Source organism: Chionomys nivalis, chromosome 21, assembly GCF_950005125.1.
Source record: "Chionomys nivalis chromosome 21, mChiNiv1.1, whole genome shotgun sequence".
NCBI lineage: Eukaryota > Metazoa > Chordata > Mammalia > Rodentia > Cricetidae > Chionomys > Chionomys nivalis.
In genome coordinates, this window is record NC_080106.1 from 38,181,068 (window position 1) to 38,204,796 (window position 23,729).

At 47.9% G+C, this 23,729-nt stretch overlaps 1 protein-coding gene and 1 pseudogene across 2 annotated transcripts in view; both read left to right on the forward strand.

Moving 5' to 3' along the window:
* Nucleotides 1–23,729, forward strand: part of Znf423 (zinc finger protein 423) — a 300,145-nt gene that overhangs the window by 190,832 nt on the left and 85,584 nt on the right. The window lies entirely within an intron of this gene.
* Nucleotides 1,449–2,008, forward strand: LOC130863913 (interferon-induced transmembrane protein 2-like; annotated as a pseudogene).

Genomic DNA, 23,729 nt, shown 5'->3' on the forward strand with positions numbered 1-23,729 from the left:
AGCAACTGAGACATCTAAATGTCCCAGGAAGTGTTAGTCATTCTCAGAAGGTGAAATTGGAGGGTGTTACCAGCCCAAAGAGGGAGAACCGGCGGGAAAGGGAAGTGGCAGGATGGATGCCAGGAGGCAGTAACCACAAAGCTGGTACTGGATGATGGAGACAGGCCTGGTATCATCTTGCATGGACCAGCTCATGAAGTATGTCCATCCATCCCTTCTTTCACACACATCCCCGTGGACTTGGTGGCCTATAATGTTGAGCTGATTGAATGCCCTCTGTGGCCATCACACCGCTTGGTTCAGTTTCCCTTGAATTCACTTCCTGCTGATACTTAGCGTGATAGGGAGAGCCATCAAGGATCCTGTGGCTAGTGGGCACTCCGGAGCGTGGCTTCCTGTGTCCTGAGTACCCAGTTGGTATCAGAGCCTTATACTGATTTTAGACACCGGCTATGTCTCCCTTCTTCGTGGGCCTCTGATGACTAGTGGGGGACACATGGCAGGTCCCTGAAGCAGTTGGGTTGCCCTGGTGATTGACCTTGTAGTGTTGCACCTGTGTGTGTGGGGTCTTTCCAGTGATACCTTGGGACACAGATCTCGAGAGACAGGGAGTAGATCCCTAAGTATGAACGGCATGACTTTGTGAGCTTGGGGCCAGTGAGAACTTGGGGCACAGTGGGAGCTTTTCTAAGCAGGGTCCTTTAGGAAGTTAGTGCTTTGAGTCTATCCTGCAGATTTTTTTTTTTTTTTTTTTTTTTTTACTAAATCTGCATGTCAGTATCAAAAGTTTGCTCCATGTGCAAAGCCATGAATAGTCCAAAGAAATGGAGCCTTACTAGATGCGGAATGCTATAAAGGCCATGGTGGTGAGAGCAAGGCTTATGCAGGCAGAGGCTGGGGCTCATCTCAGGGTGATCAGCCAAGTCTGGGCATATGTGGATAACAGACTTCAGGTGTGGCTGAATCTAGAGGCTCCCATGACCCCACCACAAGCCCGAAATCCTACCTCACCGATCTCAGCTCTGCTTTCCTTTACTGCCCTTCTTCCCAGGTAGTCTCTGTGGTGCAGGTGACAGCTCACTGCTCCAGCAGAGGGGCGTGTACTATTGCCCTGGCACCAAAGGAGAGCCTCCGGCCTCCGAAGTTCCCGAAGCTGCTCGTGTCGGATTGTTTGTTGTATATGGCACAATCTCCTTTTTCTGGAGTCATCAACTCCAGCAGTGGAGCAAGCATTCTAGTAAGGCATCTGTTTCCATGACAGTATACAGTAGAGTCAATGTACAGCGGCTCTCGCACCCATCTGTCGGGGTCTCTTTGGCACATGAGGCTGGTTAAAAGAGATATAAGAGGCAGGGCACACTGCCTGGCACATAGAAAATACCGGGATGCTACAGAGCCAGGGTAGCAGCAGCCATCCTTCAGATGCAGCGATTGTTCGAGTCAAGACCATGAGCCATAATTCCTAAACCTTCTTGAGCACCAGTGCCAGACTTCCCCCAAGCTATGAGACAATCGAAGAGAAGTATGGGGTGACTGAGCTGGGGGAACCCCACAACTCAGCTGTGGCGAGAACCACTGTGATCAACATACCCAGAGAGGTCTCTGTGCCTGACCTTGTGGTCTGGTCCCTGTTCAACGCACTCTTATTGAGCCTCTGTTGCGTGAGTTTTATTGCCTGGGCCTACTCTGTGAAGTCCAGGGACAGGAAGATGGTGGGTGATGTGGTTGGAGCCCTGATTTGGCAGCCTCCACCACCAAATGCCTGAATATCAGCTCCCTGGTCTTCAGCATCCTGGTCACTCTCTGCATCATTATTGTCTCCACCACCTCTGTGGCAGTCTCTCAGGCCTTTTCCCAAAGAATGCCACATTCTGATTCTAGTCCTGCCCTGTGCTCTGCAGCCCACAGCTGCTCGCCCCGTGACCCTTCCTTTCCTTTACCCTACGCAAACGCAAATGTTACCTTCACGCATCTGTCCACAGTGGATTCAATAAAGTGCACATCATGAAAAAAAAAAGAAGAAAGAAAAAAGAAAGTTAAAAAAAAAGATACCGGAAATGCAGAAAGATTGCCATCTGATTAAAGATCCCAGTGTACCCAATGGCAATAGATGGAGTCCCTATTTCATGAAATCAGACTGACCTGTCTGTGGCCTTGCCAGGTCTACATCCCAGGCCTCAGCTCAGACACTGCCGAGGCCTGTGGAACACACCCAGGCATGGCTGTGGCTAAAGCAGTGTCCCTATCATTTGCTCCTTCATTCACTCAGCAGCTTTGTTCTCTGTTGAGCATCTGCTGTGTGCCACGCGCTGAGTGTCACAGCCAGCAGAACCCTGATGACGTAAGAGTAGAATGGGGAGCAAATGTATTGCAGAAGAAAGCACACGAGAACTCCCTCATGAGGATGTAGAGAATATAGAAGGTACAGGAGGTCTGGGAGGAAGACTGCTGGTGGTAGCCTCTTGGAAGGGACTTGAGCATATCACCCGTGATCATGGCAGGGTTTTTAGTCCGGCATTCCATGACCCGGACCCTTGAACAGCTGAACTGTGTGCCATTTCCCACAAAGAAGGAGGGATACTAGGTAGGAGCGGTTCTTGGTGAAAGCCCAGGATTGGCTGGGGGTCAAGTGGGCATGCCCCTGTACCCAGTGACCTCTGATTTAGACTGGACAGTCCCAGGCCTTCCACAAGCTCAGACACCTTTCTGAACCTTTCTGTCCTTCCTACTCAGATAGTTCTGTATAAAGCCTACCTGGTCACCACCCATTAATCCAACAATCTGCAGTCTCTAGGCCTGTGGCTGTGCCTCCCTGGTTCCAGGTACTCCTTTTCCTGTTCCCTGGTTGTCCCCTTGTCTCCCTGACTCTTTCTGAACACAGGTTTGGTGGTTCTAGACTCCTCCTAGTCTATCCATCTGCCTTAGGTTCTAGAGTTAGAAACTGAAACTACAAGATGGCTAGTTAAATTTTAATTGAACACAAACCTCTGTTTGTTCAGAGTAAGTACAGCAGCCTTCTCTGTCCACAGCTGTGGCATCCTCAGATAAAAGCAATCAGGAATCAAGAATGAGTTTTTTGTTTTAAAAATGGGATGGGTACAGAGAAGCCCTGTCTCGGAAAACAAACAAAAAGGAGTGTGGGGGGGAATGGGTAGAAAGTTGACTCAGTGGTTGAGTATTTGTTCTTCTGTAGGACCCCATGTTCTGTTCCCAACACCCACATGGCAGCTCCTAACTCTCTGTAACTCCAGTTCCAGGGAATCTGGTGCCCTCTTCTGGCCCTAGGCAGGCACATGCTTACAGACATACATGTAGGCAGAAGCATTCATATACATAAAACTTAAAATTTTAAAGTGGAAAAAAATGCGTCTGTAAAGAACATGTTTGGCTCTTCCTTGTAATTCCTGGGCAAGGCAATAACAACTGTCTCCACTGTGCTGGGGATCATAAGCAATCCAGAAATGCTTTACTGTGATAAGGTAACACGTGTAGATTATAGCAAATACTGCACTGTTTGATATTGACCTGGAACTTCTGTGTTTTAGTATTCATGGGGACTCTGGGATTTTTTCATGACCCACAAGAATCCCTTGTTGCCCTAGCCATTTCCATGTATGGCCACCACTTCTTGGAAACTGCTAATCTGTTCTCCATCACTGTCATTTGTCACTTACAGAATGTAGTAAAGTGATGTTGCCCGTGAGTCTTAATTATCTTTGGGAGACGTGCACGGGAATATGACTGTTGGGTCTGTACACCTGACGTTTTAGGAAACCGACATACTGTTTTCTGTTTCACCAGCGCAGGAAAGACTTCTCCATGTCCTTGCCAGAGTTTGCTGGGCTTGCTGTTTTTTGCTGTTTGTTTTGGCCAGTCTAATAGATACACAGTGATAGTTGAGGTGGTTTGAATTTGCGTTTTCCTAATGACTAGTGGTTTGAAATATCTTTCTTCATGAGTTTATTTTGCCACCAGTTTTCTTCTTTGTTGAAATACGTCTTCATATCTTTTGTCCTTTTGGTTTTTCAAAACAAAGTCTCGTTGTGCATCCCAGGCTGTCCTGGAACTCACTTTGTAGACCAGGCTTGCCTTGAACTCAGAGAGCTGCCTTCCTCTGTCTCCAGAGTCCTGGGGCTTAAAGTTGTGAGCCTCCACCACCTTTGCTGTCTTCCTTTTTTTTTTCTAATTGGATTATTAGTTTATGTTGTTGTTGTTGTTGAGTTTTAAGAGTTCTTTATATGTTCTAGATTGTAGTTGTTTGTCAATGTGTGGGTTTGCCAATGTTTTTCTTAGTCTGTAGTTTATCATTTCATCTTAACAGAATCTTTTATTTAGTAAAAGCTTTGAATTTTTAGGAATCTAGCTTATCAATTTTTCTTTTAAGGATTGTACCCTTGGAGCCAAATCTAAGATATTTTTCCTTCACCTCAGATCTCTAAGGGTTTTCTCTTTGTATTTTTTAAAAGTTTTGTGGGTTTATGTCATAGGTTCACTCTGAATTTTTATGTGTGTGTCGGAGATTGGACCAGGTCCTTGTGTTTGCTGATTAAGCACCCTACCACTGAGCTGTATACCCATCCCTTTGCATTCACTTTAATGAATGCTCCTGTATCGTTGGTTTGACAAGGGTACCATTCTTGCATTGAGTTGTTTTTGAACCATTATCATATATCAGTTTGGCTTAATTTGGGGGTGTTTTTCTGGGTTTTATTGATCAGTGTGTCTGTTCCTTTGTCAATGATACTCTCAATTACTGCCACTAATATTACAGACATATGGCATCATACGTGGCAATGATGGTTCTTTGAGCGCAATTTTGTATCCTTAGACTTTGCTCAATTAACATAGTTATCTGATTTTTATTTTATGTTTTAGAGTTTGTGGGTTTTTTCTTTAAATATAACTAGTCATGTTGTCTATTGGGGAATTTTATAGATCCTTATCTATATGTTTTTATTTTTTTTTCTTATATTATTTCTTTGGCTTGCACTTGCAAGATGGTATTGAGTAAGAGTGGTGGAATAGATACCCTTGTTTCCGGGAGAGCACAGTTCATTTTTATTTATTTTTTCTTTTTTTGGTTTTTCGAGACAGGGTTTCTCTGTGTAGCTTTAGAACCTGTCCTGGAACTCGCTCTGTAGACCAGACTGACTTCGAACTCACAGAGATCCACCTGCTTCTGCCTCCCAAGTGCTGGGATTAAAGTCATGCACCACCACTGCCCAGCTAAATCATGAATAATTTAGCTTCTTTGCTAGTATAGGACTATTCAAATCAGGCCATAGTATGTGAGTTTTAGTAGTTTATTTTTCAAGAAGTTGGTTTGTTTCATCTAATTCTTAAATTTTCTGTATTGGCATTGTTCCTTTATCCTTCCGATGTCCATAAAGATAGCCCTACATTCATGCCTGATGCTGGTAATTTGTAAGCCTGTCCCCCTCCCCCACCCCCCTTTATTTCTCAGTCTTGTTAGAGGTTTGTCAATTTTATTGATCTTTTCAAAGAACCAACTGTTTGTTAATTAATTTTCAATTTTGTGTTTTCTGTTGCCTGATTTCTGATCTCATCGGTGTTATTCCCTCTCTTCGGCTTGCTTAAGGCTTTACTGTTTTTCTAGGTTTTAGAATGGATGTTTGTTGATCTGGGACTTTTTATCTTTTTTGAGCTCTTGCTATCATCTTGGCATTGATTCTGCCATGCTTCTCAGATTCCTAACATGCTGTAGTTTTATTTTAATTAGTTTATCTATTTTTTTTGTGTGTGTGTGTGTTATGCATTTGTGGTTTATTTACACACCTGTGTGTATGCATGCAGAGGGCAGAGGTAGGTTTCTGGTGTCCTGTCTTGTCACTCCCTACCTTATTCTTTTGAGAGACACAGTCCCTCGTTGAAACTGGAGCTAGGCTAGTGGCCAGCAAGCCATGGCGGTCTTACTGCCTCCAACCCCCGTAACATTGGGAATACAGGCACTCATGACCACACCTGACTTTTAAGTGTGAGCACCAGTGATTTGAACTCAGGTCCTCATGCTCGCATGGTAAGCACTCTTACCCACCCAGCTGTCTCTTAAACACTAATTAGATACAATTTAAAAATTGCCTTAAATGTCCTCTTTAGTTCATGATTATATGGAAGTACATTATTCAGTATACAAGTGTTTGGAGTTTATCTTTGCACTGTTAATCTCTAGTTATATTCTATCATGATTGGAAAAAATCACTGTGTATGACTCCCTCTCTCCCTCTCTCCCTCCCTTCCTGTCTCCCTCTCTCCCTCTCTCCTTTCTTGCTTGCTTGCTTATGTAGCCCAGGTTTGCTTTGAACTCTTAATCCTTCAGAGGTCAATGTCAGGTATCTTCCATTGCTTTCCACTTTAGTTTTTTGAGTTAGTGTCTCTCACTGAGCTTATAGATTCAGCCAGGCCATATTACCAGCACCAAGCCCCAGAAATCTGAAGCCAGGGCCCTGTGCTTGGATGATAGTCTCTTTACAACTGAATTATCTCCCTAACTCCTGCATGCTTTTAAGAATGGTTACTGTAGGTATTAAATTATATGCATAGCATTTTCAGATACAGTTTGTGTCGTTTTACCAGTTTAGCTGAAATGCAGAAAACACTACCTTTCCTGTTTATTCTTATCACCTTAGTTATTTATTCTCTGTATTTCTGGAATTACTGTCAGTGTTAATGTAACTTCTTGTTTTGTGTCCAGTCTCATTTAGAAGAGAAAAGTCACATATGCTCCATGCTGTCTCCCCAGCATCCCTCCCTTGTTAACCGCCCATCTTTGGTCATTTCCTTTCTGCCTAGAGAACTTCATTCAATCATTCAGAGGACATCTGCCTCTGATGACACATTTTCTTAGGTTCCTCTGTCTGGGGCTGTCTCGATTCTGCTTTCGCTATCGAAGGAGACTCTTACTGAATGGAGGTTCTAGGTTGACAGTTCCTTTGCTTCCAATATTTGGGCAATGTGCCACTTCCTCCTCACCTCCATTGTTGCTAGTGAGACGTCTGCTGTCCTCTGAGCTGTTGTGTAGCTGTCCTGGGCAAGGCACACTTTTTCCCTAGCTAGATGGGTCTCGGTGTGGATTTCTTTGGGTTATTCTTTAGTGATGCACAAATGCTCTTGAGGTTTGAGTGTGCAATGTCCTGCTCAGTCTGATGTGTGTGACCACTTGGTCCCCAGTTGGTGGTGCTGTTTTACTCAGAACCTTGCTGGAGGAATGGGTTGCTGGGAGATGGGCCTTAAGGGTCCTAACCCAGCCCATGTTCCAGACTCTGTACTTATGGCTACCATCTCATTTTCTGCTGCCATGAACTCCACCCTGCTTCTCACCACAGTGGCTCACAACCTCAAAGTCCATCCCTCCTCCCCTGAGGTGCCTCTGTCTTTCTGGAACTTGGATCACACGACACAGATTTTATAGTTGCAGTAATCGCTGCTATATTCATTACTCGGTGCTGTTTGTTTAGACTGGGTCATTCTTTTGGCAGCCATTCCACCCTCTGTTTCATAGATTCTCTTCTCTGACTCCTACTGTTAAGTTCTCTCGTTGACTTTTAATAGATTTCACTTTGTTTTTATTTTAAGCTTTCTAGTCAGTACTTCTTGTTATTTGCATTTTGTGTGTGCAAAATATAGTGTGCACGTGTGTACGTGTGTGTGTGTGTGTTCACACGTGTGAAGGCCAGAGGTTGAGGTCAGATGTCTTCTGCCACTCTCCACTGTATTTTTCGAGATAGGGCCTTCCAGTGAGACCGGGACTCATTGATAGTTAGGCTGACTGGCCGGCAGGCTCCAGAAATTCTCCTGTCCCCTACTCCCATATCCAGCAATGGGGTTATAGACATTTGTCACTGCACCTGCCTTTTTATGTCAGGAACCCAGAGTCAGGTCCTTATGCTGCAAGCCCTTTAGCCACTGAGCCGGACCCAGCCCTGCTTCATTCCTCTTTGGCTCTATGCCTGTGATGAGACTTCCTGTTTTAAGGGTGCTCACAAAATATTTCTCCCTTCCCTTTCCTCCCTCCAAACCCTCCCATATACCACCCCTTTCTCTTTTTCAAGTCCATTAACTGGTGTTACATGCATACATGTATACATATATATTCCTAAATATATAACCTACTTAGTCTATATAATCTTACTCATAAGTGAAAGACCCTCTTTCAATAAGCACGTTTTCAAAGCTAACCATTTGGTACTTTTATAGTGGATGCTTTAAATTCTTGATCAGCTAGTTCTACCATGGCTATCATTTCAATGAAAGTATGTACTGATTATGTTTTTCATCCAATTTGAGATCTTCCTGACTTGTTTTATTTTTTTTTGGTTGCTGTTGTTTTTTGTGGTGTTGGGTGGCAAATATAAGGGCTGGTGCATGCTGAGCTCGTGATGCTCTGGTGCATGGCTTTTGATTGAAATCTTATGTTTTGGATTATCTGCTGAAACCCTGGCTCTTATTTAGACCTTATGTCTCACCGGAGTTTTTCTGTTGCACTGGAGGGAAGGAGAGGTCCGGGTACTATCTTTTGTTCATTTATTTTGAGACAAGGTTTCTCTATGTAACCCTGGCTGTTCTAGAACTTACTTTGTAGACCAAGTTGGCCTCATACTCAGAGATCCACCTGATTCTGCCTCTTGAGTGCTGGGATTAAAGGTGTGCAACGCCACTGCTTAGCCGCAGGTACCATCTTATAGCCGGGCACAGTGGTAGCGTTAACAGTCTCCCAGCTAAGCCTCAACCGCTGTCTTGTAGTGGTGATAAAGCTCCTTCATCCTGCTTCCGGTGTCTTTAGGAGAGTGGGTGGCAGTCCCTGGCTATGCTGGTTGCTTTCAGTAGGAGGAGCATCTTGGCTTCCTCCTGACCTCACTGTAACAAGCGAGATGTAGAGCGTATTGATGCCTCATTAAACATTGCCAACAGAAGCCCCTATATGTATATGTACATATATGTATATATTACAAAAAGTTTTAAAAACTTAGTGTACGTTTCTGAGTTCCCAGTCTCTCCAGCTCTAAGCCTGAGGTATGCAAGGCAAAAAGGAAGCTCAGGATCCTTGCCTTGTATCCTTATTTGGGTTCCAATGTCCAGTGGCCTCTGGTGGTCTCTCTTGTTTTCCTAATACAGTATCTAATTCTTAGCCCAAAGGTGTTCTGTCCATGGAAGGATCTAGAAGCTAAGCAGGCTGTCCGGAGTGTCAGCAGTGTCTCAGAAACATTGATTCCACAGCTACTCCTGGGCTAGTCTGAGTCAAAGGACTCATGGAGAAGAGTGGCACTAAGACACAGGCAGGAGGGCTGGAGAGGTGGCTCAGCGGTTAAGAGCATTGCCTGCTCTTCCAAAGGTCCTGAGTTCAATTCCCAGCAACCACATGGTGGCTCACAACCATCTGTAATGAGGTCTGGTGCCCTCTTCTGGCCTGCAGGCATACACACAGACAGAATATTGTATACATAATAAATAAATAAGTATTTTTAAAAAAAAAAAAAAAAGACACAGGCAGGATAGCTTCCAGTCCCTGCCTCTCCTTCGTCCTCCACAGAGGTGGAGAAAGGTCTGCTGTGCAGACCCCTGGCCACCACTGCTGTAAACCAGGCTCAGCAGTGCCCAGCATGAAGTGGGGGGTAGAGACCTTGCCTGTGCTCCCCATGCAGTCTTTCTCTTTCTCCCACCAACTGTCCTTCACAATCTGGTGTTATCCTGGGAGCTGAGGTGTACAGCTGCCGGGCTGAACCAGATGCAAGGCAAATTCAGGCTGTTTGGGGGCTGGGCCTCAGGATCACTGAAGTAGGCGCTAGAGGGTGACGAGAGCTCTCTAGGCCCTGGAGCTGAGGGCTGCAAGATGCTGTGGGACTTGGAAAGGGCAATACTAGAATTTCATGGGCTCCTTGGTTGTCTTGTCCCTTCACAGGGGGACAGCTCTTGCACGAGCACTGTCTGCTCAGCTGAGCATCCTCAGCCTCCTCTCATTCCCAGGATATCATCCGAGGAACCTGCAGTTCCAGACAGCACTTGGGTAGGTACTGGAGTCAGGACACTTCGGAGACTGCTAGGCAAATGAGCAGGCGACAGATTGTTTTTCGAAGCATCAAATGCACACTGTCAACATGAACATATTTCTGGACTTAACAGTTGAATGTGCGAATTAATTAAAGACCTGTTCCGAAGCAGTCTTGTTTGTACTTTCTCTGGGCTGAAACAACCCTGTTCTCGGCCCATCTTTTCTAGGGAAAGGATTCTGCCTGCTGTGCTTTTGAAGTTTTGGGAATGGATAGAAATGCAAGAGACGGGCACAAAGTAGCTTCCAGGTCAAGACTGGGTTCTCATATGTTAGTTAGCACACACAGTAACAAACATCCATAGCTTTAGTGACCCAAAGTGAAGGGTCTTTACTGATAATTAAAGGATATGGAAGTTGAGGTTCTCTGTCCAATCAGCCTGATTTGTCTTCTTACATGTCTGAAATTATGGCTTGATCACTCTACACAGGCTGAAGGGAGCAGAGAGGGACCCTTCACAGTATAGCACCCATAAAACCCCTTGAGTGAGGGCTGTCTTCTAATAAGGAGTACTTTGAAGGATAAACACTCTCGGCGGTTGCCTGTGTAGAAGGCTTTGCCTATCTTAGCATGAGCCTTTAATACCTGTTTAGCCAAGAAAGGGAGGGTAATGTGGTAGGGCAGATCATTTGGGGCGATGTCTTTGCCCTTGCCTCTCCTTCAGAGGTAGACCCCTCCTTCTCTTGGTTGTTAGCAGCTTCCCTTCCCATGGGACCCCCACTGAATGATCACTGCTTAGGGTCAGTCAGATGGCCTTTGGGTGGCTTGTGCCATCTCTGCCTGGAGACTTGGGAAACCTGTTTCTGGGACAGCAAGACATTGCTCAACCAAAGCAGACAGGTAGCTAGGATATCTCTTGGTTTTCTTATGTCCCAGGGCCCTGTGGGCACACGTGCCAGGCAGTCATACAGGGCCAGTGTTTGATCTGGGACTTCGGTTACAGTACTTTAAACACTGTTGTCTTCCCGGACTCCGAGTTCCCTCCTGAACCCCAGCCTGCAGGCCATCCCTTGATACTTGAGCCCTCAGCCCTCAGGCCCACGTTGCTAAAGAGTGAACCCTTACAGGAATGAACTTGGTGTTGCTCTTCTCCTGACGCCAGAGGACACGACTCTTCTGGAGCACGGTCGCTCTGGCTGAATTCATTGTGGCAGCGATGGGGGCTGTGCACACGACTGACGTACCGCCTTCCACACCATTCACGGCCATCAACTTCCTTGAGCACCCTGTACTGGGGGTGGTGCTCTCATGGAGGCTGAAATCCCTCTTGGATCAATCTTCTCCTGCTTTTTGCATCAGGCAATTTGGGGAGGTGTCATCAGAACAACTGCCCGCTTTTCGCCATCTGGCGGCTACTGTGGCGGCTACTATGAAGACGCCTGTCAGTCAACCCTAGGTTGAGTGTCTGCCACCTGTCGGCTGTCGCCTTGGCCTTGAGAATGTGTTTATTTAACATGGAAATGGACTAGATGCTGAGGGGTAAGTAAGCAGAAGTGGTCCTTGTTCACCTCACATCTTTCCAGGGCTAAGGCAGGTTGATAGGCCTCACTTGGTGGAAAGTACCATTTCGTTTTCCTCATGGATGGTCGAGGGTGTCCCCTCTCTATTTAAGAGTGACTCCAGGCAAGGGAAGTTTGGCTCTGTCTCCAGGAAGAGAGCTGGGTGTTCTCTGTGTTAGGAACAGTGTTTGCATGGGCTCTGTACTCCGCCAAAGCCAAGGAAGTGAGAGGGAAGAACACCTGCCCAGGGTCACACAGCTGACCAAATGCAGACCACCCCTGACACCGCCAAGTTCTGTCTCCTCTTCTCTTCAGGAACTACCTCTTGAGTGGCCAACTTCACATTTGTGATCTCACTCATTCATTCAGCGAAGGACTAAAATCGTCCTCGTGAGTGATGCTTTCCAGAGGAGGACCCTAGGAGTCTGTGCAATCACCAAGTACCCATGCCCTACCTCCAGGATTTGTGTCATAGGGAGGTTTGGAGGATTCTGGGCCATACCACACCTGCTGTTGCTGGCTGAGGGCTCACTGGGAACCTTGGAGCAGTTGAGAGACTCCAGAAATGAGGCCAGCAGGTGCGTCTGAAATCACAGCTGTGCTTCATGCCGGTGCCCGTGGGCCGCTGGATGAGAGGTGTCCCCGGAGAGTGGAGAGGTGTGGTTGGGGAGCTCTGCTCTACAATGAGCGTTCTGTAGATTCCATGGTTAAGGTCGGGAAAGTCTGCCCTGGACCCCGTGGCTCTGTCCTTCCTGCCATTAAGAGGCCCGGAATACATGTGTGCCAGCCTATCCTGGTGGGTGGTCTGCAGAAGCCTTCAGCCTTTGAGACCCCAGGCTCCTGTGCCTGGATTGAACTCTTTTCCAACTGGCCCAGCAGATTGATGGGGAGCCAATGGGTTTTAGTGTTCTTCAAGATCCGAGCGGAAGGTAAGTGGAGTGGGGAGTGCACAGAAGCCTAGGGTCCCGCCTGACTGTGTGTATTGTTCTCTGACCCACTTTTGGTTGTTTTCCCATTACCAAAACCTGGGTGCAGCTCCTCTTCTTCCTCTCAGCTGGCATTGTTCCCACCTAAAGCTTCCCCTGCATTGATGGGCATGCTGAAGAGGGTTAGGCAACTCTGCATTTGTCTGTCCCTAGCCCTGCCTCTGCGCCCACCAGCCATAAAGCGCAGCTTGCAGGGTGAGGATGGAGGCTGAGTACCTTGTGACATTCTCGTGTAAACAGTTAAGGGATGAATCCTCTTAAGGTCATGCACTGGCGTGGCCCGAGCATCCTCAAGCATGGAGTGACGTGGGGCCCTGGAATAGCTTAAGATGATGGCGTTTTAAACCATGCACAAGAACCTTCTGGACTTTGTATCTAGCTTCCTGGAGAAATGTGTCACCTGTGTGGCATGTCCACGGGCTGGTGTTATATTGAGGCACAATAGTTTAAACAGTAGGTCTCCCCAATACTTGTGTGCAGGCTGAGAACGGTTTTCATCTTGGTTTTTTTAGGCAGTCCTGATAATCGCAGTTGTCTAGATCTTAGGGATAGAATCGCCCTTTGGCCGTGGCCTGGGACCCTGCCTTTCATGACTGTGGATTTTTTCCTCCTTTTGGTACTTTAGTGCCCGGGCACCGTGCTGGAGCTGCTGGAGAGACTTCTCTCTGCGGTGCCGTTTGCCTGCCAGCGGCTCTGCTGTTAACCTTTGGGGTTTGCTCACAAAATAGAAACTCTTTGTAGGTCAGTTTGTCAGTAATTTTGGCAGCTGTGGGGCCACCAAGGGAATGAGGCTTGGTTCCCACTCGTCAATCACGTTCGGTTTGGAGACTTTTGCAGAACCCTTCCCCAGGAGGCCCGCTCACCCCTTCCGGAAATGAGAGCCACTTTTCTCTGACCTGGTTTTGAATCAAGCAAGGAGTGATTCCCGGATGCTGGAGATGCACAGCCCATGAGAAGGAATTTGGTCCACACCAGGCCTGTAGACTGCACTCGTGCAGCTCCAGTCTTCAGACTGGGCCATGCTCCTGCCAAGCGGGTGCCCACTGGGGAGGGTTGAATGCCCCTGTTTTCATGGGACCACTGACTCCACCTGAACCTCCCTATGCAGGCCATGGTAAGCAGAACTGCCTCCTGATTGCCCCAGCATTGGACAGTGGGCAGCCCTATGACCTCTGCCCCACATTAGCTGGCTCCTGGGGTTCGGGAGCATATGAGGTGGCCTCGTGGACTTGCCTGATGCTAGGGCCTGTGGTAGGACTGAGAGCTGGCGGTTGGGCTTGTGAAGCTGGGAGAGATGGGCTGTCAGAAGGGCCGACACTCAGGCAGTTCAGAAGGAGGTGTCTTAGAGTGGTCAGGGAGGACTTCCGGGCAGAGGCATCAGTGAAGTGGACTCTGGTCTCTTTGGTCATTTTGGAGCCTGAACAGAGTGAGGCTGAGAATGGAGTGTCTCTGGTCCAAGACGGAAAGTTGTCACTCCTGAGTGTGGAATATCATTAGAAACTGAGTCTTGGTTGGTGCTGGAGAGGTGGCTCGGCAGCTAAGAGTATTGATGGGTGTTCCAGAGGATCTAGGGTATAGTTCTCAGAACAATCAGGTGGCTCACAACTGTCTATAACTTCAGTCCCAGGGGATCTGATGCCCTCTTCTGGACTCCTCAGGCACCAGACGTAACATACATCCAGATAAAACACTAATACATGTTAAATAGACAAATAAATAGATCAAGATTGGTAAATAGATGAATAGATAAATATAATTTAAACCTGAGTGTAGTGCACGCCTTTAATCCCAGCCCTGGGGAGGCAGAGGTAGCCGGATCTCTGAGTTTGAGGCCAACCTGGTCTACAAAGCAAGTTTCAGGACAACAGAACAGTTACACAGAAAAAACCTGTCTCGAAAAACAAAAGAAGAAAAAGAAAGGAAATCCAGTTCTGATAAAAACAATAATTGAATAAAGGTGTGTGTGAAATCTGAGTTGATTTGAACTTGGAAGTGGACCTGACTCCACAGCAAGGCTGAGGTGTAGAGCAGGGATGGGTCACCCATAGAGAAGAGTGGGTGCCAGGCAGGGGAGGGGGAGGAGGGCCAGCGCCTGTGGGCCCTGAGGAGTCTGTGTTTATGCCCAAGGTTACCTTTCTGTTCCCTCCCCCAGGAGGGTGGGCTGAGGCTGCTCTCCAGATGCCCCTGGGATTCTAGTGTGACTTCTTGATCCTAAGGCTGAAGGTGACTTCTGTCAGCAGGTCTCTGGGGTAAACCTGGAGCTTTCCCAACCCCCTCATACATATCCTGTACTGGCTTGTGGAACCTATGCGCACTGCCCCTTTCCAGAGAGTGCTTCCCCTATGATCGCGGTGCTGCTCATTCCCGTGAACCTTGTGACTGTGAGCAACGCCCCCCCCCCCCCGGACCCAGAGTTCAAGTCCTAACCTGCAGAGATCAGGTATTGTACAGTGGTCATTGTGATCTGTCCTTTGAATTTTAGCAGGACAAGTGCCATGGTAATATTAGCCGCAGATAGCACCCGTGTGTCAGGTGCTGAGCTCTGGATCCTCACCCACACCCCCCCATTTTGTTCCTAGGAAATATGGAGGTAAAGGGACCTGCTGGAGGCCGTACAGCCAGCAGGTGTCAGTACTAGGCTGGAGCCCAGATACTGTGGTCATCTATGGCCTTGACTGCCATGCCACGTTGTTTTGTGAATCCTGGAGCCTCCTGGCCTGGGGAATTCTGATTTGGACTGGCAGTGGGTCCCTGGATCACCATTTTTGGTGTGTTGCATGGATGCCTGAGGAATCCCAGACGTGGATTCTGCTCCAGGCCGTAGTTCCCCCACCGTGGACCTCTTTGGCGTGGGCTGCTGTTCCCCCCCCTTTTCTCCTTTTGCCCCATCTTTACAGCACTGCATTAGAGAAATCTGAAGATGATGTGTCTGCCCAAGAACTCCTCACAAGGCAGCTGAGTATTAGGAAAATTCGTGAAATGAAGCTCGGAGACCGCCAGCCAGCCGGGGCCCCTTCTGAGCAATGATGATTTATCTGCACAATGTGGCGGTCATTAGTGTCACTGGTGTTGCAAGTGTGCACAGCCCGGGCCTAGCCGGGAGCCTCTGGGGCCATTACCAGCTAATGGCTCAGTGTAGGCAGAGGAGGCCTGCGGTCAGTCTCGCTGCAGGCGGGTAATAAACGTCACCGGCTACCTCCTTGCTCCCTGCAAGAGGGGGGCCAGCTCACGGCACCCCACTGGGCCCTGTCTCCACAGTTAGAGGGTCTCTCTTGGCACTTATTGGAACATAGAGGCCAAAAAGTTACTTGTAATTTTTCTTTCTGGTTTAGAGAGGTTCCTAGATTCTTGGTTTTGCTGACTTAGCTTTTGGGGTATCTTGTAGGGCTGTGTGGACTCGTTCTTTCTGGTGAGGTGCCTGCCCCACATTGGGGTCATTGTTACCTCTGTACTCTGGAAGGTCTTCCTTTAAGTAGAGGCCAAGGCTGATGCAGTAAGAGTACCCAGGTGTATCCACATCACCAGATCATACACCTAGCACCAAACCGCTCTCCTTTCCGCCCCCAACCAGGGCAGCTGCCGTTCTGAGTCTTCCACTGTGACTGCCTGTTCCAGGATATCTGCTTGAACTCACGGGGTACTGACTCTGGGTCTGATCTCCTTAGGTCAACATTCATTCATGGTATCCATCCAGGGAACTGGAATGAAGCTGGTGCTTCCTCTCTTTTTATTGTTGTGCGTTCCGGTGTTCTGTATTAGTGTGTTCAAAGTGGCCTTTCACTGGTTTTGGTTTAGGTTGTTCCTATTTGGGTCTGTTACGAATTATACTATAAAGGCCACCTTGGTTCCATGTTGTCTGGTTGTCGAAGCCCTGTGCTGGGAAGAGCCTTCCCACTGGGTTCTGTCACCCGTTTGCTGAGTGGCCTTATGCAGGTTGATTGGACTTTCGGAGCCTCTGTTTATAAAGCTGTAAAATCGGATTAAAGTATGGATGCTTGGCTTTCCAGGGTGCTCTGGACTCCCCTGAACATGAACTTCTGTGGATGGAGTAGGGAAGGAGGGGTCGACCTATATGAAGGGCAGGGAGGGGAGAAGTCTTTCTGGAGAAGTCACCAAGGGTTTTGGAGTCTTTTGGTTGAAGAATGGGCAAGATTAGAGGCCAGGGATGGCCCCTTTGCTTTGTAGCACTTCTTACAACTGAAGACTTGCAGATCTGAGAATTCCCGGGAGACACCAAGCACACAGCTTGCTCAGCTTCTACAGCTCACCCGTGTGTCCTACACAGCAGGCTCCCCAAAAGGATGCAGGGCGAGAATCACGTGGTTAATTTGAAACTTCCTGTCCTCCACATTAAGAGCAAAGTAAGAGGGAACGGGAAAAATAAAAGAATATATTTTTTTTATTTTATTCAGCACACATAAATACTCTAGTTGCTCCAGAAAATCAACCTAATGAGACTTTTAATTTTTGTATCCTATTAAACTTTCAAGTGGAGATGTGTTTGGTGCACCTGCACACCTTGGTACAGACCAGCTCAGTTTCAAGTGGCCTCAAGTGTGCAGAAGATGCAGGGTGAGGTGTGTTTAGAAGACTGGGCTGACATGGAGGATGGGTGGAGGGTGGTAGCACTCCCCAGGGGACAGTGGCATTGTTCTCTCTGGAGCTTGAACACTTCAATCTTAGCATCCCCTGACCACATCCCCTGGCCACTTGCTTATGCTCCCATGGCTGCACAAGAGGTGATCCTCAGCCCAGATACAACTCTCTGGCAGGCAGGTGAAGCTTAGAACAAGGGGTGCACATGGCCCAAACTGGCCGCTGTTCTGGCTTCTGTCCCGTGGGCACATCAGGTGGGACAGAGCTTTCTGGCATGTGGCCCAATCGTACTATACCCTTGTTTGCCAGTCCCAGGAGGAGGGGTGGGGAAGCATACAGCCTGTGCCTGCTGTGCCCCCTGCCATCACCCGAGGCTGCCTTCCCTGGCGAACGCTGCGAAAGCGATTCTCCCGCTCCCCCTGCAGTCACAGGGAGATAAAAGCCACGGCAGTGGGGATGGTAAAGGGGGAGCCAAATTATATTTATAATATTAAAGTGAGTGCATTTGTGGCTTGCTGTTCTCCAGGGCCTTTCATAAGTAGAAAAACACAAATTAGCATTTTCCATTTCCATATATTGACTAGAAAAATCGCCTGCTCTCAATTAAGACCTATAGCTTTTGGGATGTATGCAACAATTTTATAAAATATTTACAGGGACATTTGCATTTTACATGGTGTTACAGTTTTTCTTGTGTTTAGGAGGAAGGGCTGAGGCCTTGGAAAGGAAATCCATTCTGTGTTATGGACAGAGAAAGAGGCTGTATTTTTCTGCCTTTTCTGCCCTGGCGGTCCGGGCTTGACGTCGTCTGGTGCTCACCTAGAGCCGACCCACCCGTGAGTGTTTGTTAGCCCCTTTCCAGAGCCCGAGCTCTGCTGAGAGATCTATTACTTTCCCTTTAAAACTTGCCAGAATGGAGCTGTTTGTGGCTTTGTGCGAGATGGAGAAGGAGAACGCTGTTTTTTCTGAATGTAAAAGCATGCCGTAAAGAACATAGCTCTTTCCTGGATAATTTGCAGTTGTATATTTTATGTTAATTTCACCGAAAATACTGCACCCCTGCCAGGTTTAGTAGCGGCTCACTGTGGTATGAATAATTTCTAGCGAATCATTTTTTTTTCTTCATTTAAGATTTGGCACCTTTTTAAGATTTTAATAATAGCAACAAGGATGAAGATTTAGAACAAGTGAAACATTAGTGCCAAAGAAATTCACGTTGAGCGCTAATGTAAAATAGCAAGAATAATTACATGGAAAGCCGTTTCCACAGATGTTTTTCCTTGTAATGTAATAACTATTTACTAAACTGTTTATTTTAGGCCTTTGGTTTATAATAAAATATTTATACATTCTCCGCTGTAATAAAAAATATTGACAAAATACTATAGAGGTTTAAAAAGACAATTGATTTTTTTTTCTTCTTCTGGGAAGTGAGTGTGGTCTAAAAGTTTGGTGCAGTTTCATGGGAATCACTCAGGTTTGAGGAACTTCGTTCCCATTTTGTTTTGAGTTCATTCCCAAGGTTACAGGCTGAGCAGGGAGGACACGGGCTTTTGTTAGCTGTTGATGGGCATGGCGTGTCTGTAGTTGGCTACTTTATCTTTTCAGTTTATACCTGGGTGCCCTTCTGTCGGGAGCTGCATCATCAGAGCTTCATTTCCCCAAGTCAGGCCTGCTTCTGCCCTTCTGAGCGATGGCCTCAAGGAAGGGAGGCTTGAGAATTGTGTTCAAGCTTCATCAGGGGCTGGTCCAGGCCTCTGGAGTCCTGGGGCATTTCTGAAGAGTTGACCTCAGTGCTCAGCCTGACCCCAATGAAGCACATCTTGGACACTGTCCCATAGGCTCTGTCTCTTGCAGATCCCTTATTGGACAGGGAATTGCTAAGTAACTTTTTGAGTTTGTGCTTTGTGCAGTCGTTTTTCAGAAGGAAAAATAGCCCTGGTGGGCATAGGAGAAACCTGTTTTCTCCCCCCTGTCCAGGCTCTGCCCTCCAGCTATTAGCTGTTTCCTGGCAGGCTTACCTGCAGAGCAGTGAAGGAGACCAGAAGGTGTTTTGTTTTTGCGGGGGACTGGCGTGTGTGTGTGACGGGACCAAAACAAGAAAGCAATACTATCAGGGTTGGATTGGGCCAGCTGCCTTCAGAGAACTGCTGACCTAGGACCTGCTTTGTTCTGACCTCCCCGTTTCTTCCTCCTCGCCCTTCCCAGGCATCTGGACTGCTGATCCTCTGGGTTTGTTTCTGAGGAGCTGAAGTTGGTCTTTGAGTCCTGGGAAGGGCCGGGGCTTCTTGGCCTCCCAACAGCTGTTGTTGTTGAGAGGATATATACAGTTTATATGAAATCCGTGTCTCTCTACATTTGTTTGTTGGTAAGCTTGTGGGTGAATTCAGTGTTTGGGTATGTTTAGGTGCCTTTATGATTATGGGGTGGATGCACTTGGTTTTGGTTCTTCATTTTGTGTTTTTGAGAGTTTCTTTATGTTGTGTATTTGGATCTGTTTGTTGGTTTCTCTGTATATTTTGTGTATGTCTGTGACTGTATGTTGATGAATCTCCACCCCCCCCCGTGTGTGTGTGAGACAGAGAGAGAGAGAGAGAGAGAGAGAGAGAGAGAGAGAGAGAGAGAAGGAGGAGGAGGAGGAGGAGGAGGAGGAGGAGGAGGAGGAGGAGGAGGAACAGCTAGCCCCTTACTGGTATCGAGCTGGACTTCTCAGGCTAGAGGCTGCTGGTTGAGGGTCTATTTCTCTTTTCCAACAAACTTCTGATATAAAGAAAGGAAGAGGCAGGAAGGGACCGGGGGTGGGGGTGGGGCACAAAGGGTAATACAGAATGCTTTAATGAAGAAAGGCCATACTAAACCTGGAACTGAGACCCACCAGCACAGCCTATAGGAGCGAAACTTGCTCCTCTAGATTTTCTTTTCTTTTTTTTTTTTTTTAAAAAAAAGATTTATTTATTTATTATGCATACAACATTCTGCCTCGATGTATGTCTGCACGCCAAAGGAGGGCTCCAGATCCCAGTACAGATGGTTGTGAGCCACCATGTGGTTGCTGGGAATTGAACTCAGGACCTTTGGAAGAGCAGCCAGTGCTCTTAACCTCTGAGCCATCTCTCCAGCCCCCAGCTCCTCTAGATTTTCATCCATACCGAGGAGGGGCTCCCAAGAACTCACATTTTGGTGTGACCAATTGAGGACAACATCCCCTACTTCTTTGCTGGGGATGGGTTGCCTCTAGGGGCCCCTGAGGGATGTGCAAGAGCATCATCTCCCCGGTAGGGAGCATTGTTCCCAGAGCCTTCATCCACATCTTCCGTTTCCTCTCGGGTACTTTCCCTATGTGTTTGCCTAAGTAGTGTCTACTGGTTTCTGAAGGAAGTAGTTCTCCTCAGGCATAACACTGGTTTCTGGGACCTTGAGGGCCATTCCTCCAGCCCCCCTTCTCCTGCCCGTCTCCCCCTTCCCCCGCCCTGCCATCCACTCAGCATCTGGAAAAGTCCACCTCAGAGGCTTTAGAGCTTCTTGGTTGAGTTTGGGAACAGCCTGAGGGAGGTGCTCCAACTCCATGAGAAATCTCCACAGCTTTCCAGACTTCTGGAAGGACACCAGGAGGCAGGGGTGAGGTCTTCAGAGAACATCTGCCTGGACAGCCCTCTGAGAACAAGAGCTCTTATTCTGCTGGCCAGAATGAGTGTGGGGGGAGCCAAATTTCTGGGGGTGTCATTCACCACCAGGGGTCTCCCCTTCTCATTCTTCTACACAGGCGCCTAGCAATCCATGCTGTCCAGGTACTGAAAGAATCTGCGGAGGGGGGTGGGGTGTGGCAGCCACACTTGATGTCTCCCTGGTCCCTTGCTCACTGCCTCCTTTCCCTCTTTCTGCACATTGGTGGAGCGTCCTGCCAGGAGCTGAAGCCATCCCAAGTGAGTCAGGTTAGGGTTAGGGCTAGGCTTTCCCAGGAGTCTGGGCTCTGGCAAGACAGCAGCTGCACACACTTGCACGGACTGGGTCTGCTTCCTACTGTTCTGCCTTTGTCCATCTGTGCCTTGGTGGCTCCCGCCCTCGGCCTGTGTGAGTCACAGCATACACATTACAGCTACCGGGTATCCGGGCTTATCCCTTGCATTTTACCCTGCTCACGGTGATGCTGGGAGATGCAGCTCACGCAGTTCACTCCCACAAGTGATTTCTGTGAACGATTCTGTCTGCGTTTTCCAGGGGGCGGGGACAGATCCAAACTGCATTTAGCGCTGTATTTGCCGAGCGGCTGGTGACAGCGTGATTATTATTAACTTTGCTAATTGCTATGTTCTTTATAACTAAAGGCAAATTGCTCCTCATTCTTTAAAGAAAGCTGTTTGTTTGCTTAAACTCAAGTAGTATGTCTTCCTCAGTGAGAGAAGATGCTGATGCACGGAAAGAAGGTCCAGAAATTCTCTTATTCTCATCTCCCAGGAAGCTGTTGTCAGCAATCTGGTGTTTGTCTTTCCAGACGCGGCGTCTCTGTGCGTGTGTAAACATACTTGAAACTAACTTTTTATCGGTGCTTGGTATGTATGCAGAAAGGCGCACATAGGGACGAGTAAGAAATCTAAAGGTGCCATTGATGCAGGAAAGCTTGGCTTCGGTAAGCATGTGACCCGCTGAAGTCCCAACCCAAACCAGGAAGTGCCACCATTCTGCAATGACCCGCAAACTTCCCTGCCCATCCTGACTTCAGGAACAGAGGCGGCCCGGGCCATGCCTGGTTTGTGTCTCTGCGATCTAGCTCTGTGTGCCCTGAGTGTGGTGTAAGCAGAGCCGGTGCTGTTGTGTACTGTGTCCGCACACGGTGGACGCTGACCACTTTCTGGGTCAGCACACACCTCTCCTGCCATCATCTCAGACTACTTGGCACTCCATTGTGGGAAGTGACGCCTTTTATACTTCCAGTTGGAGCAGTTAGCGATTTCCTCTGACGAAGGACTCTGTGTGAGGTGTCCCAGGATGGGTGACTTTCTGCCTTTTTCTCCGGGGACAGAGTAGCCAGAACGGAGTGGGAGGGAGGAGGCCTCACAGGGCTGGCTAGAGACGCCTGGGCTGGAGTAAAGGATGCTGGCACGGCTTCAGTCTGCCAGCTGGACCTCATCAAGTGCGGGTGTTAATTACTGGGAGGCCCCTGGTTCTGTGAGCAGGCGGGGGACGCTGGGGCTAACTCGTGAAACAGGGTCACCTTGAAACAGACGCTTTCGGGGGAAGCAAATTGGAGGAGACTAAGGAGAGGCATAGGACTGGGGGCTGTTGTCCCAGCAGCCTTCCTGAAGTCACTGGGGCTCTGGAGCCTATGTCTGAGATGTTCATAGGGTCCTGCAAGGCCCTCATGAGGATGTATGTGTGCCTGCATTTCTGGTTGTAACTGGGGTTACAAGAATACCCAAATGGCATTTAACCCCTTTCCAGAAGTCCTTGGGGTCCCAGGAGTGCCTGCATATCTTGGAAATACAGACCGTATGAGTGGCAGTTCAGAAAGAGACCCTAGATGTGGACAGGCAACTGCCTGCTGGTACCATGTGGGTGTCCAGCTGGGCAGCAGCACAGTGCCCCCAGCCAAGTAAGCTCAGGATTGCTGGCATAGCAGAGCCAGGTTCTAGGAGAATTGGATGATTTTGTTTTCTCGGTAATTCTTCACCGGGGCTGCTGCTTGGATCTGCTGCAGAAAAATCAATGTGTTCCGAGTCCATAATTTCCCAGGTTGCCTTACTCCAAGTACTTTGTATGGGAAAGGTGACATCTCCAGTCATGTTTGCCCACACAGGTGTGTGCGCACGTGCGCGTGCATACCCGTGCATGTGTGCACACATGTGTGTTCACACACCCCATAGACCTTTTCCCCTTCCCCCATGACTCCGCCTCCTTGCACGGATTCATTGGAATTTCACAACCTTTGCATGCTTTTGTGAAAACACTCATTTGTGTTTGTGCCAGGCCGCTAATGGCGGACGCCAAGGTCTGTGAGCCTACCTCTGTTCAGCTCTCGTTATGGCGAGGAATGTGCCGTTAATAATGCATCTATGGAACTCAGCTGTGTGGGAGCCAAGTAATTATCCCACCGTAGCGTTCCCGGCTTCAGTGTCATCACAACTGGGGCTTCATTAAAAGTCCTAACAGAGACGGTGTTGTGTGCTGCGGCCTGTATATATATTTTTTCATTTAAATTATCAGCCTTGCTATGGCTCAGAGGTAATTTGACTTTTTGAAACCGCTGAGCCCCTGTGAATTCCCCTCCCCTTCTCCCTCTCGCTGCTTCACCAGCTGATCAGCCCCAGAAGAACAAAAGGTTTATCTGAAGCTATGAAGCATATATTCACCAGCTTCTGGCGTCTAGATAAAAAAAAATCAAAGTACTCCATTGAACATGTTAATACTGAGCAAAATGCACACAGCTAGACACTAAACCTTTACAGGGATTTGGGCATTTGAAAAGTGATACCCACATTAGGTCTTGAGCTGGGTTTCTTAGCCCTGAGTAGAGTGAGCAGCAGAAGCAGAAGAAATGACATCTATGAACTGATCTGAAGAACTGAGAATGGATGGCTTGAGACTGA